This window comes from Eubalaena glacialis, chromosome 16 (genome assembly GCF_028564815.1).
Source record: "Eubalaena glacialis isolate mEubGla1 chromosome 16, mEubGla1.1.hap2.+ XY, whole genome shotgun sequence".
In the NCBI taxonomy this organism is placed as follows: domain Eukaryota; kingdom Metazoa; phylum Chordata; class Mammalia; order Artiodactyla; family Balaenidae; genus Eubalaena; species Eubalaena glacialis.
This window is the reverse complement of record NC_083731.1, coordinates 72649258-72665084: the sequence shown is the minus strand read 5'-3', so window position 1 is coordinate 72665084 and position 15827 is coordinate 72649258. Positions and strand designations below refer to the sequence as shown.

At 42.4% G+C, this 15827-nt stretch overlaps 2 long non-coding RNA genes across 5 annotated transcripts in view; one reads left to right on the top strand and one right to left on the bottom strand.

Annotated features, from left to right (window-relative positions):
- Positions 1-1040: 1040 nt before the first annotated feature.
- The window catches only part of LOC133076436 (uncharacterized), a 102586-nt gene continuing 87799 nt past the window's right edge, over positions 1041-15827 (top strand). For all 3 annotated transcript variants that reach the window (XR_009697532.1, XR_009697531.1, XR_009697533.1), the window contains exon 1: positions 1041-1268. This is a non-coding gene — a long non-coding RNA (uncharacterized LOC133076436). The remainder of the gene's footprint in view (positions 1269-15827) is intronic.
- The window catches only part of LOC133076435 (uncharacterized), a 33543-nt gene continuing 23274 nt past the window's right edge, over positions 5559-15827 (bottom strand). Inside the window, exon 5 of one of the 2 annotated variants that reach the window (XR_009697529.1) lies at positions 5559-6093. This is a non-coding gene — a long non-coding RNA (uncharacterized LOC133076435). Of the gene's footprint in view, positions 6094-15088; positions 15177-15827 lie in introns of those variants that run through there. The other variant, XR_009697530.1, reaches the window with a different exon arrangement.

Sequence of the window (15827 nt, the reverse complement as noted above, 5' to 3'; positions counted from 1 at the left end):
AAAATAAGGCCTTCCTCTCGTATTTACCGCCCTCCTTGTTTACATCGAGCTCAGGAACAGAGGCTTTAGGCCGGCAAGAGAGCTCAGTTTCATTTCGGGGCGTATGGCGGGGCCTATCATTTCGTCATCAGGTTTTAAAGAAAAGTTCGAATGTTGTTGTCACAGATCTAACTTCCAGTAACTCCTCAAAAACTATATTACCCCCACTGTAGCTCAAACTCCTTGGTCCGCAGATGTCCGGGAAGCAGTAAGTGAGCTCGCGCAACGCCCCGCTGCACCTGCGGAGGAGGGAAAGCGTCTCCGCGCGTCTCGGCACTGCCGCACCGTACTTCCCGCGCTCCGCCGGCCAGCGTTCGAGCTGCCGCCAGCCACCCCGGCGTCCCTCAGTCCCCCGCCCACAACCAGTCGTGCGGGGGCCTGGGGGGCCTGGCATCCCAGCGTCTGGGGAAGCGGCCGCGCGAAGGACAAGTCAGGCCCCCGTCTCCCAGCGAGGCCCGAACGCGCGCACACTCCGCGCCGGGGCGGTGGCGCTCCCGAGACTGGGCGGGGTGGGGGAGGAGGGCGGAAGCACGGAAGGCTTGTGAGCACACCCAAGAGTCGCGGACCCCGGCTACCCCCCCCCCGAGTGACTAGAGTGCGGGTGCCCACGCTGTGCGCGACGCCTGGGCCACGGCCGGAGCCCACGAGCTGGGCGCACAGCTGAGCGAGGCAGCCGCCGCCGCCGCCGCCGCCACGGAGCCTGGCGGGCGGCGCGGAGCCCCGGGGAGCTGGTTTTCCCGGGCGGGCACGTGACGGGGTTGGCAGCGCTCTGGCCCGGGCAGGGAGGAGGGGGAAGCGGCGAGCAGGAGGCCGGAGGCGGGCGGGCGGCTGGCGCGCTGTGTACTTAGGTCGTGTGCTGGGGCTTTTCTCTCCCAGGAGCCGGCGGAGGGAGGGGAGGGGGAGGGGCCACCGCTCCGCCTTCTCCTTTTCGCAATGTTGACGCAATCTATAAATAGTGGAACAAAAGGACCAACTTCCTCGGAGCTTTGCTGAAACTGCACAAAAAATCGAGCTGGGGGGTTCCCTGGTCCCTGGCGATGGGGCGGAGAGCGCGGCGCCAGGGGAGGGGGCGGGCGCGGCAGCGCGGGCCCCGCCGACAGGGGACACCTGGCTGAGGCACAGCTGCTGCCCGCCGCGCCGCGCCGCTCCGCGCGAACCCAGGGCTCCGGTCCCTGCGCGGGCTCGAGAGCTCGCCCCGACCGGGGGTCTTCCTCCTCCGCCGTTGACAGGTCAGTCCGCACCGCCCCTTTCTACACTGGGTTTTCTTTTCCCTCCCCCAAGCCTCTACTTAGAAGAGAATTGAGGGGGGAAAAAATGGAACAAGGCGCAGCAGTGACAGCCACCCAATCTGGAACCCCAGCAGTGCACGGCGGGGTGGCCGAGGGGGCTCAAGGAGATGGTCCGCGCCTGCCCCTCGTCGTACAGCCCGTGGCCGCGCCGCGGCCCGCGAGGAAGCCAGGAGTAGCGTGCGCCGCCCAGGCGCCAGGGAGAGTGGAGGCGGGAGCACCGCGGAGGCGCGCGCCTCCGGGCAGGGGGTCGACGGCGGGCTCCCTGCTGCCGCTCCCGCCTGGGGGCCGACCCCCAGCGGAGACGTGCCAGGACCTGGAGGCTGCTGAGCACAACTCGCCCCCTCTGAGCTCGGACCTGGCGTCTCCACCTCGTCCTGCGGTTGCTGTGGGAGGGCTGAACGGAGAAGCGCTGTCGCCGCACGCCACCGCACACCCTGGCTCCGGTGCCCACGCACCCAGCGCGCCGTCAACTGGGGGCTAGGTGAGGACATAAGGCATGCTCTCCTCCAGAAGCCCTGACCTGAGCGCGAGCGCCCGCCGCGCCGCTGTGGCGGTTACACTGGGCGCGGGGGAGGGGGCGGAGCTGGCGCTGTTGACAGCCTTGCTGGAGCGGGGAGGGCGAAAGTTGGGGAGAAGGGGTTGGGGGAGGGAGCGCGCGCGCGCGCGCGCGGGATTCAGCTGCGAGTGGGGGGGCTGGGGTCACGTGACGGGCAGACGCCCCCGCTACAGGCCGACAGTAGGGGTGACGTCACTATCCCCTGACTGCAGGGGGTGGCACTTCCGCTCCCTCCCCCATCCTTGCTCCCCCAGCCCCCAAACCAGCGGCTGCAGCCATTTCGAAGTGTGGGAGTGGGCAGAGGGGAGACGGGGGTTTTCGTTATCGCCCTAGCTCCTGGCTGCTCCCCCAGCTGCCCATAGTCCTGGGCCTGGGACCAGAGCGGGTGCCGAGGCCGTCCTCTCCCGACGCGCCCCATTGTGTGAGCAGGCGGCGCAGGGCGGAGGCCTGTGCCGGCCCCCTGCGGCTCCCAGCTCCGGAGGGGGCGGAGACGGCCCCTGAGCGGTCAAGGCCAAGTCCGGCCGCGTCCCGAGAGCGCCATCCGCGCTCAAAAGGTCCGATACTCAACTCCTGGCTGGGAATAGGTGGCTTTGCCCGCGTTCTCCGGGAGCTGGGTGGTTGGGGACCCGCCTAGGGTCCAGCCTCGCGGGTGTGTGATACGAGCCTGTCACCGCTCTGGAGGACTCGATTCCAGCAGTCGTTATAAGCTATTTGGGGAAACTCCGGGTTTTGGTGACTCAGCGCGGTAAGCGCTATTTATAAGTTTATGCGTTAGTAGCAGGGAAATACACTTCGTTCAGATCCGTCCGCCCAAGAAGGGCAAAGAGCTCTGTTTCGAGGCAACAATTAAAAGACTTAACTTTTTGAAAGAGTAAAGGGCTTGACTTAAAGCCTGTGCTGTAAAACAAAGCAGGTCTCACGAAAAGACTTAGTACACGGTTTATCTCAAAAAGTTGGAACATCTTCCTGGGTAGATGGAGAATTTTAAGGACACATCATGATGTTAGACCGTCTTTTTTGGGTGGTGTTGCGTGAACCAAGGAGAAATAATTCAGATTAATGACCCAGCAGTCCTAGTAGATGGCAGAATATCAGAACTATTAATTTAACTATTTGTTAAATACATAACACCATTTGATGGCTGGGCATAAAATAAAGGAAAACTGGATGATGTTGAAAATTCGTATAGGATAGTCTCTAACAGGAAGGTGTGTGTTGTATTTATCAACACTCTGAGGGAACTATAAACTACACATTTACTACCCAATCTCACCCTCCCAAGAAAGCACTACAAAAATGTATACTACAGCCTGGGGTTCTTCTTCTGTATAAGTGCTGCACAATTATTAGTCACTGCTTGTTTTACAGGTTTTACTTTACGTTTTATCTTCTTTTCTCCCACCCCCCACCCCAGTTTGGAAATCCAGGAGGTAGATGCTAAAAGAAAGAGCAATTGCTAGGCTGGATTCAGGGAGGCAAGAGTTTACACCCAGCTTGCTTAGCCTGCACAGCTTTCTGTAGGTAGCATGGCCTGAGGTGCTTCTTAAAAGAAAGAAGGCAGTTTCCTGTATGGGCAAAAGTTAGACCAGCTAAGAAGAGAGGAAAAGATTTCCCAAGCTGAGCAAGCAAAGCAGCATGTACAAAGGCCTGTAGTGAACAACTACAGCCAAGTAAGAATGGGTGGGATGTGAAAGGGGTAAAGAGAAGGGAAAGAAAGGAGGCTGGAAGAATGGCCAGGTCACACAGGACTTTGTAGTCCATGCTGGGGAGTTTGGACTTCAGCCTGAGACCTGCAAGTCTTTATCTTTTGGGGGAACACATACCCTTTTGAGAACCTAGGGAAAGCAATCTGGTCTCTCTCCAGGAAAAAAAATGCACCTATAGACCTCTACTACAATTTTGCATACAATTTCAAGGGTTTACGCTGCTTTGTGAGTAAATGACTATTGGGCCTCAGGATTGAAACCTGCAGGAAAGGGAGAACCATGAAAGGATTTTTTTTTTTTAATGGAAATGCATGGTCAGGTATGAAAAGATTACAGGTCCTTGAAAAGATTACACCAGTTGGGGTCCTGGAAACTGGAAGATGGAAAATAAAATATCCTGTGATCTAAGTAAGAATCAACTAGAACCACTGCGGTGTACCTAGTGGCAGTGGGGATAGAGAAAAGAGGGATTCAAGAAAGGTAATTTGAAAGAGTTGGTGGGATGGGAAAGTGACTGGCTGGTGGGGCCAGAGCAAGGGATCCATCCCCATTCTGGTCTGGGGAGGGAGGAGACGTGGCCTCAGGTTCAGGAGGAGGAACTCTGTTTTGCTTCCTTCATAAGGAATAAAAAGCTGTGGCTGGTTTGGTCCCTTTATAAGACTGAAAAGGCTGTGTACCTTTTCAGTGAAAAAGAAAGCACCTTTCCAAAGATTTGAATTCAGAAGGGAGATGAGGGCAGGAGAAGATTAAATCTTGCTTTCCCCTCTTTTTTAAAACTAGGGATACCTAGTGAAGAAGAAAAGGAGAGATGGAGGGCATCAAGCTTTCTTTTTCCCCTGCTCAACCACTAAGCCTTCAAGGAAAAGGACTTTGGCTAGAATGGGTCCCCATAATGGTGGGTTTTGTTCCTAACAGCACTTCAAAACCACACTTAATCATCCACAATTAGTACCTGGAGGTGCTAAGATCTCAGTCTGGCTAGGGAAACAAGGAAAAGTGGAGGGAAAGTGTTCCTAGTTGTTACAGCTAACCTGAGCTAGAGATTTAATGGAAGCAGGGACTCAAATACAAAACAAACCACCCCTAAAACTTAGTGGTTTAAAACACATTACTTGCTCATGAATATGCAGTATGGGTAGGGCTCTGCAGACAGCTTGTTTCCGGTCCACTGGGAGTCAGCTGGGGCAGCTCATAGGCTGAAGGCTTGCATCATCCGAAGGCGTGTTCACTTCCACACCTAGCAATCCGTACTCATGTATGGCTGGCACCTTAGCTAGGGCTTTCAGCCAGAACACCTGCACATGGCCTCTCCTTGTGGCGTGGGCTTCCTCACAACAGGGCTCTGGGCTCCAAGGGTCCCAAGACTGAGGGCCAGGTAAAACTGTATCACTTATGACCTAAGCGTAGAAGTCTGGGGCATCCTATCCACATTCTGTTCGTTAGAGGCAAATCACTAATGCTATACCAATTCTAGACAGGAGAATCAGACTCTACCTTTTAATGGGAAGAGAATCTGCCATGTGTTTAAAATCACTACACATATTAACTTCAGATAAATAGATGTATAAACAATATATTGTATATGAAAAATGTTTAAACATAAGAAACCAAATAAATATCCTCTTTTTGATATTAGAATGGAATATAAAAACCCAAACATTACATCATTACAGCAAAGCAAATCGAGAGCCAATCTGAGTGGGCAGTCTCATAATTGTCCCCCATTTTTCTCCCTCATGACCACTCCCTCCCCTCCAGGTCAGGCCTCCTGTACACAGACACCTCTCTCTCTCCCAAGCTAGGTAGGACACCCACAGTGGCTGCACCTTCAAGGAGATAATCAGGTCCTAAAAGTTTTTCCATTCCCTCCTTGAATTGTCCCTGACTTTGGACCTCACTAGATCATTGGCAAGGCCATCAATGACTTCTCAAAGTTAAAAAACAAAATGCTATCAAGATTATTCCTGTAAGTAATTTTATAATAAACTCATGTTACATAATTAAAACAAAATGACATTTAAAGGGTTACATGTTTTTAGATGTCGGGGTCTTTTTTTTTTTTTTTTTGGCTGCGTTGGGTCTTTGTTGCTGCGCGCGGGCTTTCTCTAGTTGCGGTGAGTGGGGGCTACTCTTCATTGCGGCACGCGGGCTTCTCATTGCGGTGGCTTCTCATTGCAGAGCATGGGCTCTAGGAGCGTGGGCTTCAGTAGTTGCAGCACGTGGGCTCAGTAGTTGTGGCACATGGGCCCTAGAGCACATGGGCTTCAGTAGTTGTGGCAAGCGGACTCAGTAGTTGTGGCTCGTGGGCTCTAGAGCACAGGCTCAGTAGTTGTGGCGCACAGGCTTAGTTGCTCCACAGCACGTGGGATCTTCCCGGACCAGGGCTCGAACCTGTGTCCCCTGCATTGGCAGGCGGATTCTTAACCGCTGCGCCACCAGGGAAGTCCCAGATGTCAGGATCTTGACTTTACTTGGGCTTGTTGATTCATAAAAGTCAGTAATTCTAAAGTGATGGTTGAGATTTTAGGTATTTTATAAGAATTTGCATGTTTCCTTGAGGTGATATAACACTTGATTATTAACATACAAAATCTGAATGACTCTTCTCCCACTTGTACAATGCACATTGCATGACACATTCTTATTTAGTTGGTAAAGGAGCTCAAGAGTTCTCTCTCTAAGGAACTGAAGATACTACCTTTCTCTGTGTAATCAAGATAAAATAATCTTATAACCAAGTATCTTTTTAAATTCTCCCAAAGCTGATATTATTATAATTTATATATCTTTGATGTTCTCATAGAAAACTTCCTTTATGACTTACAGATAGAAATAGTGCTTAGGCCATTTTAATAATTCATACTCTCCTAAAGGCTGTGCTCTATACATTTTGGTAATTTTGCATAATTATTTATGAGTCAAAATCACACTGTGAATTCATGCTATAGAGTACGGGTTTTAAAATAAGTACATTTAGGTAATGAGCAAATGTACATTTATGAACCCTTTTTGTGTATATTTCTTAATGATTTTTGAAGTAGCAAACTTTTTAAAAAAATAAAATGAATTAATATCCTTGTTTTTAAAGTTCCTTATATGGCAGTGATAAAAAAAAAAAATTGACAAACTGTTCACATTAAACTAATAGACTTTGTTATCAGGCCCCAAACTGTTCCTAATTCTCAGTGACTTCATAGCTACCATGGGGCAGCCCAAAGGAGCTTAAGTAAACACTTTAAAATTACGTAATGCAGTTCTGAAGGAGGAACAACCCCAGCCAAACTATGCTATATAGTTTTACAGAAACTATTTTTCTGTATGCCAGAATGCTTATTAACCTATCTATAGAATGACTTCATAGCAAAGATAACATGAAAGAAAGTTGAAAGTGGGCCAGTCTGTTTTTAGGCCTCTTGAATGAAGGCAGAGTTGAGGAAATTATTTCAAAGTAGTTATCTAGTGAATGTTTTTCTTAACCTTATAGACTAAGCATTTTGAAGCATTTTGAAAAGTGCTGTAGTAAAAATGGCACATTAAGCAATAAATTCAATATGATTTCAATAAATTCAATAAATAAAATATGATATTGCTGGCTGATAGTAATAATGCTCTAAGACTACATTAAGAATTGAATACAATCTTACTTTTTATTAAGTAAAATAATTTGGATCCTTTTTGATGTTATTTTTCTTCACCTTTCTATGTGTTCAAGATATAATGTATTTTAAAAGAAATGCTGCCAAAGCCAATAAAAAAATACATTTCTTCTGTATCTTAGCAAGGCTCTGTTAAGCATCAGAAGAAGACAAAGAATTATAAGTCCTTGAAATAGTAAAGTTATTAATATGAGTGTATCAGCAAAAATGCAACTTTATCAAACTAAATTACAGAAAGAGTCTTCCCATCAGATTGACAGAGATGGAAAATAAGTGCTAACATGAAAGGACACTCAACATCACTAATCATTAGAGAAATGCAAATCAAAACTACAATGAGGTTATCACCTCACACCAGTCAGAATGGCCATCATCAAAAAATCTACAAACAATGAATGCTGGAGAGAGTGTGGAGAAAAGGGAACCCTCTTGCACTGTTGGTGGGAATGTAAATTGATACAGCCGCTATGGAGAACAGTATGGAGGTTCCTTAAAAAACTAAAAATAGAACTACCATACGACCCAGCAATCCCACTACTGGGCATATACCCTGAGAAAACCATAATTCAAAAACAGTCATGTACCACAATGTTCATTGCAGCACTATTTACAATAGCCAGGACATGGAAGCAACCTAAGTGTCCATCAACAGATGAATGGATAAAGAAGATGTGGCACCTATATACAATGGAATATTACTCAGCCATAAAAAGAACCAAAATTGAGTTATTTGTAGTGAGGTGGATGGATGTAGAGTCTGTCATAGAGAGTGAAGTAAGTCAGAAAGAGAAAAACAAATACCGTATGCTAACACATATATATGAAATCTGAAAAAAAAAAGTGGTTCTGAAGAACCTAGGGGCAGGACAGAAATAAAGACTCAGATGTAGAGAATGGACTTGAGGACATGGGGAGGGGGAAGAGTAAGCTGGAACGAAGTGAGAGAGTTGCATTGACATATATACACTACCAAATGTAAAATAGATAGCTAGTGGGAAGCAGCAGCATAGCACAGAGAGATCAGCTCAGTGCTTTATGACCACCTAGAGGGGTGGGATAGGGAGGGTGGGAGGGAGACGCAAGAGGGAGGGGATGTGGGAATATATGTATACATACAGCTGATTCACTCTGTTATACAGCAGAAACACAACACTGTAAAGCAATTATACTCCAATAAAGATGTTAAAAAAAGAAAAGAAGTGCTAACAGCTAGTGTTGCTAAGAATGCAATGAAATTTACAAACTCATCTATTACTATATTACTTTTCTGGAGTCAAAAATGTCCAAATCTTTGATAATAGCAGTTCCACTTCCAGGAACCAATCCTAAAAAAATTAGTCAGATATGAAGTCAAAGATTTATATATGGTCATTACAGCACCTATAGAGAGGAGACAATCTGAATATTCAGTAGTAAAGGAGTGATCAAATAAACCATGGTACATCAATCTAATGGAATTTTTGCAACCACTAAAAATACTTAATGCCACAGAGAAACACTAATATTTAATTTAATGTACAGATAAATCTTTTAGGTTATAAAACTATTTCTCCTCAAGGGTTGGGAGAAAAAATATACCAAAGTATATTATGTAATTATGGTGATTTTTACCTTTTTCATATTTTCTAAAATGGGCACATATTTTAACAATCAGAAAAAAAATCATTAAAAGATTTCCACCAAAATATGTAAATCAAATGACATATATTTACATTTTAATAACACTAAGATATTTAATAGAGTAATACAACATATTAGTTACTTTTTACATGCACCTTTTCGTTTTGCATACTTATAACAATGTCTGCCAGTGAATGGTCTCTGTTTCTAAAATTAAATTAGATAAGGTATAAGCAAGTACAAAGTATTATGTGAAGGGTATAATTTGAGGGGTAATCTTTGGTGGAAAAAACTGATTTGAGGAGAATTTGGGATAGTCAAAATCCATCTGTAAAGCCATAATGGCTGGACCTATTTTATATCATAATTTTTATAATAGTATTTTTTATTTTTAATTGTGGTAAAAAAAACACATAACAAACTTTACCATCTTAACAATTTAAAAATGTACAGTTCAGTAGTATTAAGTATATTCATTGTTGTATATAATAGTATTTTAAGGATAGTGTTTTTATTGGTTTCATAAAAACAACACATGTTCATTTATAAATAATTCAAACAATATAGAAAGTTACAGGAAGGTTTTTAAATCTCCTCAGATCCCAGATTTTACCATCAATATTAAGTGACCATCGTGGTAGGCATATTTCTATGCACTTATACAAATAAGATAATCTTATTTAAGATGAGAATGTGCATACTTTTTAAATTTTTAAAGTGTTAAAATTATTTGAATTTGGTAGTAGTAAGATAAGCTGAAGGAATCGCTGAACTCTAGAAAAATGTTTCTTTGCCGCAAGAGATCTTATTTCCTAAAATATCCAAAGTTTAAAAAATTAAGAGTTTGGAGATTTTTTTATCTGTATGTTTCCAATTTAGAAATGCAAGTTGACTCTGCTATGAAAAGGATATATTTTTATTTATGTGATTATTTTTTAAAGTGAAGGTTTTAACGTTTCTGTTTTGTAACCTTAATTCCTTTGGTCATTTGGTCTTGATCTCTATTTTAAAATCTAGTGGTCGCAACACACCTCAGTCCTCAATTCCTACTTACTAATTTTGATTCATCACTTAGCTATCTGCTCTTCACTAAGTAGTTTTTTTTTTTTTTTTACATGGATTCGTGGATGTTATGTTTGCCTTTTTCATCAATTTCTGAATGTCACTTACTTAGATATCATAGTTTGGGGTCATGCTGGCTTTGCCTTAAGACTGCAAACATTTTTCCTTTGTTTTCTGGCTTTGAATATTGCTTAGAGGAAGTCTAAGGCCAGCATGATTTCCTCCCTCTGATAAGTTATTTAGTTTTCGGCCTGGAGGTCTGAAGTTTTTCCTTCATTCTTCATGGCTAATAGCTTAACCAGTATATGCCTTGATATGAATAGTATATGTCCATTTTCCTTTGAACATTTTATTCTGCAGATTCAGTTCTTGCATGATTTTGTGGAAATTCTCTTCTGTTACATCTTTAAGTGCTTTTTCTGATTCATTTGTTGCATTATGTACTCAGGGAGTTAGTTGAATTAGGCTATATCATGTTGTCTTTGTCTAACTTGCATATTATCTTGTTTGCAATTACTTTGGTCCACTTTTCTTCTGCATTCACTTATTAAATTCAGTTGTCAACTGGAATTTATTGAGTGCCAGCACCAGTGGTAAATAAGATCACATCCCTTCCTTTATGTGAAGCTATGAAGCTTTTTACTTGAGAATAGGGGAGGGAGAAATAAACATAACAAAGTCAGGTAGTGAGAATAAGAAACCCAGGTAAGGAAATGGAGGGGGGGCGGGAATTGTGCATTTTAGATAATGCAGTGAGAGTAGGCCTCTCCGAGATGACATTTGAGAATAAACATGAATGGAACGAGGCTGTGAGACAGGCAAAGACCTGGGCAATCCAGATGTAGAGAAGAGCAAGTACAAAGGCCCTGCAGTGGAAAAGTGGTGTGTTCAAGACAGAATGATTAGAGCTGAATGAGTGATCAGAAACTGGTGAGAGGTGAGACTAGAAAATTGGATAGGCCGGGTCACAAAAGGGGCTGAAGGCCCGAAAGAGGAGGCTGAATTTTGTTCCAACTGTGATGAGGAGCAAGGAGATGATATATGCTTTAGAGGAGTCACTCTGGCTGCTGCTAAGTATTTCAACAGCAATAAATCGAGTATAAAGAATTGGTCAAACAGGTGTTGTCTAACTGAAAAAGGAAAAGGGGAGCACTGAGATAATATAATAACTTCAGGAAGTAACCTAGTCCTGGATAAACTTGGGAAGACGTGAAGTTACTAGAACCCCAGGGCTAGGAGGGGAGACCCAGCAGAGTTGGAACCCTGACCTGGGGCAGGGGGTGCTGCCCACTTGCTGCTGGTGCCTCTGAGAGGTATGCTGGGGCTGGTTCTAGGAAAGTGGAAAATAGTTGAAATTTGGGGCTAACTGCTGCTGTGAGGCTGAAGGTCCATAACTGGGGCAATGCTGGCAGGTGCAGAAAGCCAACAAGGAGGAGCAAGTTCTTTTTCCCTCTTCTTGACTTTTGGTTTTTTTTTCTAATGTCACTTACTGACAGACTGTAGCAAGGATTCAGCTGGCAAAGTACAGAAATGTAGCTTGCAGAGTCCCAATCCCAGCATCAGAGTATGGAATGGTTTATTACTAAGAGATAACAGCCTAATAACTGGCACAAAGAGGAATTAAGGATGACTTCTAGGTTTTTGTCTTGAGCAACTGGATGAAAATAATGCCACTTGTTGACATGGGGGAAACTTGGGGAGAAGTAAATTGAGAGGGAGAAGAAAATCAATATGTTTGTTTTGAATGAGTTAACTTTGCAGTCCTTATTAGACATCTGAGTGGAGTTGGTAGATATGGAGCTCGACAAAGGTATTAGGGATAGAATACAAATTTAAGGAGTCCTAAGAACACAGACAATATTTAAAATCAGAAAAATTGGATAAGATGACTGAGGGGGAAATTAATATTATGGTGAAAAAAAAAAGGGTGAGGAATATGCCTGGGAGTCCCAAACATTTGGGAAAAGGAAAATGATCTGGCAAGAAGGTAACTGATGATCTCAACAAGAGCAGTTTAGGTGGAGCTATGGAGACAATAATCCTAATTGGAATGGACTGAAGAGATGATGTATGGTGAGGAAGTGGAAACTGCCAAGTACAGACAACCTTTTAAAAGTTTGTTATAAAAGGGAGCAGAAAAAATGGGCTCCTACTCACCAAGTAAGTGGAGGAGTATATGAGGTCTAGGGTGATGGTATTTTTAGAAGGAAATACTACAGTATGTTTACTGATTGGAATAATCTAGTAAAGAGAGAGAAACTGAGGATGCAGGAAATGGAGGGGGTAATCACAGGAGCACAGTCCTTGACTATACAAGAAAAGATGGGATCCAGGGTACAAGTAGAGGGGCTTGCCTTAGATAAGAGCAGGGAGAGTTGACCCTTTATAAAGGGAGAGTATATATGAGTACAGATGAAGTCAGGTTGATAGGTATAACGCGGGAAAAAGGAGTTTCTCTTGTGATAGCTTGTATTTATCAATGAAATGAGAGTTTGAAGTGAGGAGCAGGGAAATGTGGGAGATTTAGGAGAGAGGAGACAAGGCATAATCATCTTGATGAATTGACTAGGGAATGTGCTGGGATTGCCAGTCTTTTCTTTTGGTGAGAATTTGATTTCCAGCCATGCTTACTTCGTTTCTTGCTGATCCAAATTTATTTATTTATTTATTTTGAAATAATAGTATTTTTTTGGCTTTCATTGGCTTAGGTTGCAGACATTTCTTTTTTCTTGCTGCTTCTGGTAATGTTTTTATAAATTTATTTATTTATTTATTTTTGGCTGCCTTGGGTCTTCGTTGCTGCGCGCGGGCTTTCTCTCGTTACTGCAAGCGGGGGCTACTCTTCGTTGCGGTGCGCAAGCTTCTCATTGCGGTAGCCTCTCTTGTCACGGAGCATGGGCTCTAGGCGCACGGGCTTCAGTAGTTGTGGCACTCAGGCTCAGCAGTTGTGGTTCGCAGGCTCCAGAGCACTGGCTCAGTAGTTGTCGCGCACGGGCTTAGCTGTTCCACAGCATGTGGGATCTTCCCAGACCAGGACTCAAACCTGTGTCCCCTGCATTGGCAGGCAGATTCCTAACCACTGCGCCACCGGGGAAGTCCCTGATAAGGTTTTTAAAGAAGTTTTTACTGTTCTGTGTTTCGCGCAAACTATTTTGTAAAGTATTTGGGCAGGAAGATTTTGTGATCAGCCTTCACTCCCCATCTTTATCTGAAAGTCTAGAATAATGTTTTTAAATAGACTGCACTTCATATTTTTTCAACTCAACCTATATATAACAGATAATAAGTCATAGTAATATTATATATTGTATTATTATAATAGCCACCATTTACTGAATGCCTAGGTGCCATGTACTATGCTGGGTACTTTATATACATGATTTCTAAAACATAACAACCTTACAAGGTAAGTATTGTTGCCAGTTATTTCCACAAGAAACCTTTTTTACTGGTGGTTTACAGATCACAGAATCTTACTTGAAGCTCATAGCTGGCCAATATAAACAAGGTAAGAATCAATTTTTCTCCCTTTTGTGTCTGTAAAAAATTAGCACTTAAGAGACTGTTATTTTTGAAGTACAAAATAATAGTTTGCAAAAGTGCACCACACAAACTACGGGAGATTTTTATGGACAACTTTTTAACATAAGACTATATCATTAATCTCTTGGTGGGAGAGTTGCTAACTGACAGATTCAAGGAACTTGGTAAATTAATTGAGGTATCCCTTCTCTAACCATCTCATCATCAACGAACATACTAAGAGCCTGCTATGTCGAAATAATTAATAAATTATACTAAACCACTATAATTTTACAAGTTATAGGATATGTACCAGTGTTTGTTTTGGAAACTCCATTATTTGGATTTAAATCAATATCAAACTTTTCTTTTGGGCAACAATATTTATACTCTTGATGATACTGAAAACACATCATTGGGACATAAACACATATCTACACCAAGTAATAGGTTTCTTTTTCTGATTATAAAAGTAGTACATGTAAGTGAAGAAAAATTTGAAAATATGTTTAAATAAAATAAAGAAAAAATATTTTTTAAAGAGACAGCAAGAAAAAAATAACCAATAATTCCTTTATTTAGAGGTAACTGACTATTGGTTGACATATTTCCACGCAGTTTTTTAAGCTTATGAAGTTTAAACTGTTTGCTTGAGCACACTGTCTTTTTTTCATAACGATTTATCAGAAATGTTTCCTCAAGTTATTTAAAACTCTTTAAAAACATTTTCAATGGCTGCATAATGATCCTTGTGTGGAGTAGTGTTTCCTTAAGTGGTCATTTAAGCTATTTTCCTTACTTTCTTATAAATAATGTTGCTATGAACTTTTTATGCATAAATCTATTTTAGCATTTCAGATTATTTCCTAAATTAGGATGAATTCCTAGAAATAGACTACAAGGCCAACATTTTTAAGCTTCTTCATCTGGTAAAAATTTTGCTGTTAAAAAAAATATATCTCTTTTAATTCTCTACATATATTTGTATTGAAAATACCTAAGGAGAAAAAGGTATGAGGCCTACCTTTTAAAATTGAGATTAATGTTTAAATTTAGGCTCAGTGTTTTTGTTTTGCTTTGTTTTTATTTTAATATCTTACCTTTAAGGAAAAATCCACTCTTCAAAATATTAGTTACTTCTTTTTATCAGGTTTGAAACTTACACTTAATTTGAGATAGAAGTTTATATGTATACTTATTTCAGCCTAATACTTCTATTTTTCAAGGTATTACCATCTCTTTTTTCCTATTTCCAAATTTGCTCACCCAACAGTGTTGCCTCCTGACTCATCATCAGTTTAATTTCACATGCACACCACTAATTCATGGTGGTGAATTACACATTCATCTGTGGATAAAAACCTAAATAAAATTACAGATCAAGGTCATTCCCAAATTTAGCAAATTTGGCACAAGAGTTTAAGAGTACCAAAATTAATATTATAGAACAGTTCAATTGTGCTAGAATGAACTTCAGAGCATATGAAGAATAGAGCACCTTCACCCAATTCTAAAATTAATTTAGAATGGTGATGGAATCACAAAACTTGGGAAAACCTCCAGAAGAAATCGAGCCAAAGCAAATAAGGATTACTGCTTTGTAGTAGTTATGATTTAATAATTCACTCACCAATACTTATTGAACATCTTTTATGTGTCAAACACTTGCTAGAAGGGAGTTGGAGTAAGCAAAAAGATATAGGCCTGCCCTCCTGGAAGATACATTCTAGTGGAAGAGACAGACAAAAGCAAATGAACAAATAAGTAAAAGTCATAAGTTGTAATCTAGTCACTTTTATTACTTAGTGTTATTTATGTGAGACAAAGAAGTGATCTGAGTTCTCCCCCAAGAATTTTTAAAGCAGTACTGAGTAAGAAAAAAGTTAAAGATTTAGAATTATTAGGAAATAGATGATCTCCACAGATATTTTATGACTCTGATCATTACCATTCCATTACCATTGTGCCCTGTACCCACCCTCTCCAAAAGTACTCTCTCTAATCTGGTCTGACCCAACCTCAGATGTAGCATGTTACAGCAGAAGGTAAAATGTGCCAGATTTGGGGATCAAGGAAACCCAGGTTTTGGCAAGTAGCAATGCTGATATTGAGACCTTAAGTGAGACATTTAATTTTCCAGTGTCAGTTTCCTTTGCAAAACGATGAATTTTGACTAAATGATCTCTGAAATCCCTTCAAGCTTTAAAATTCACTGTCTGTGCATCTCTCCTTAAAACCTTTCTTCCATTATGCTCTTATTTATACTGGGGGTGGGGAGGAAATGGCATGAGGAAGGCTACAGACGTTGGAAAGAATAAGATTGATTCCTGTTTGATAGCAATAAAGGATTTGTAGTTCATAATGATCATTTTCTCAT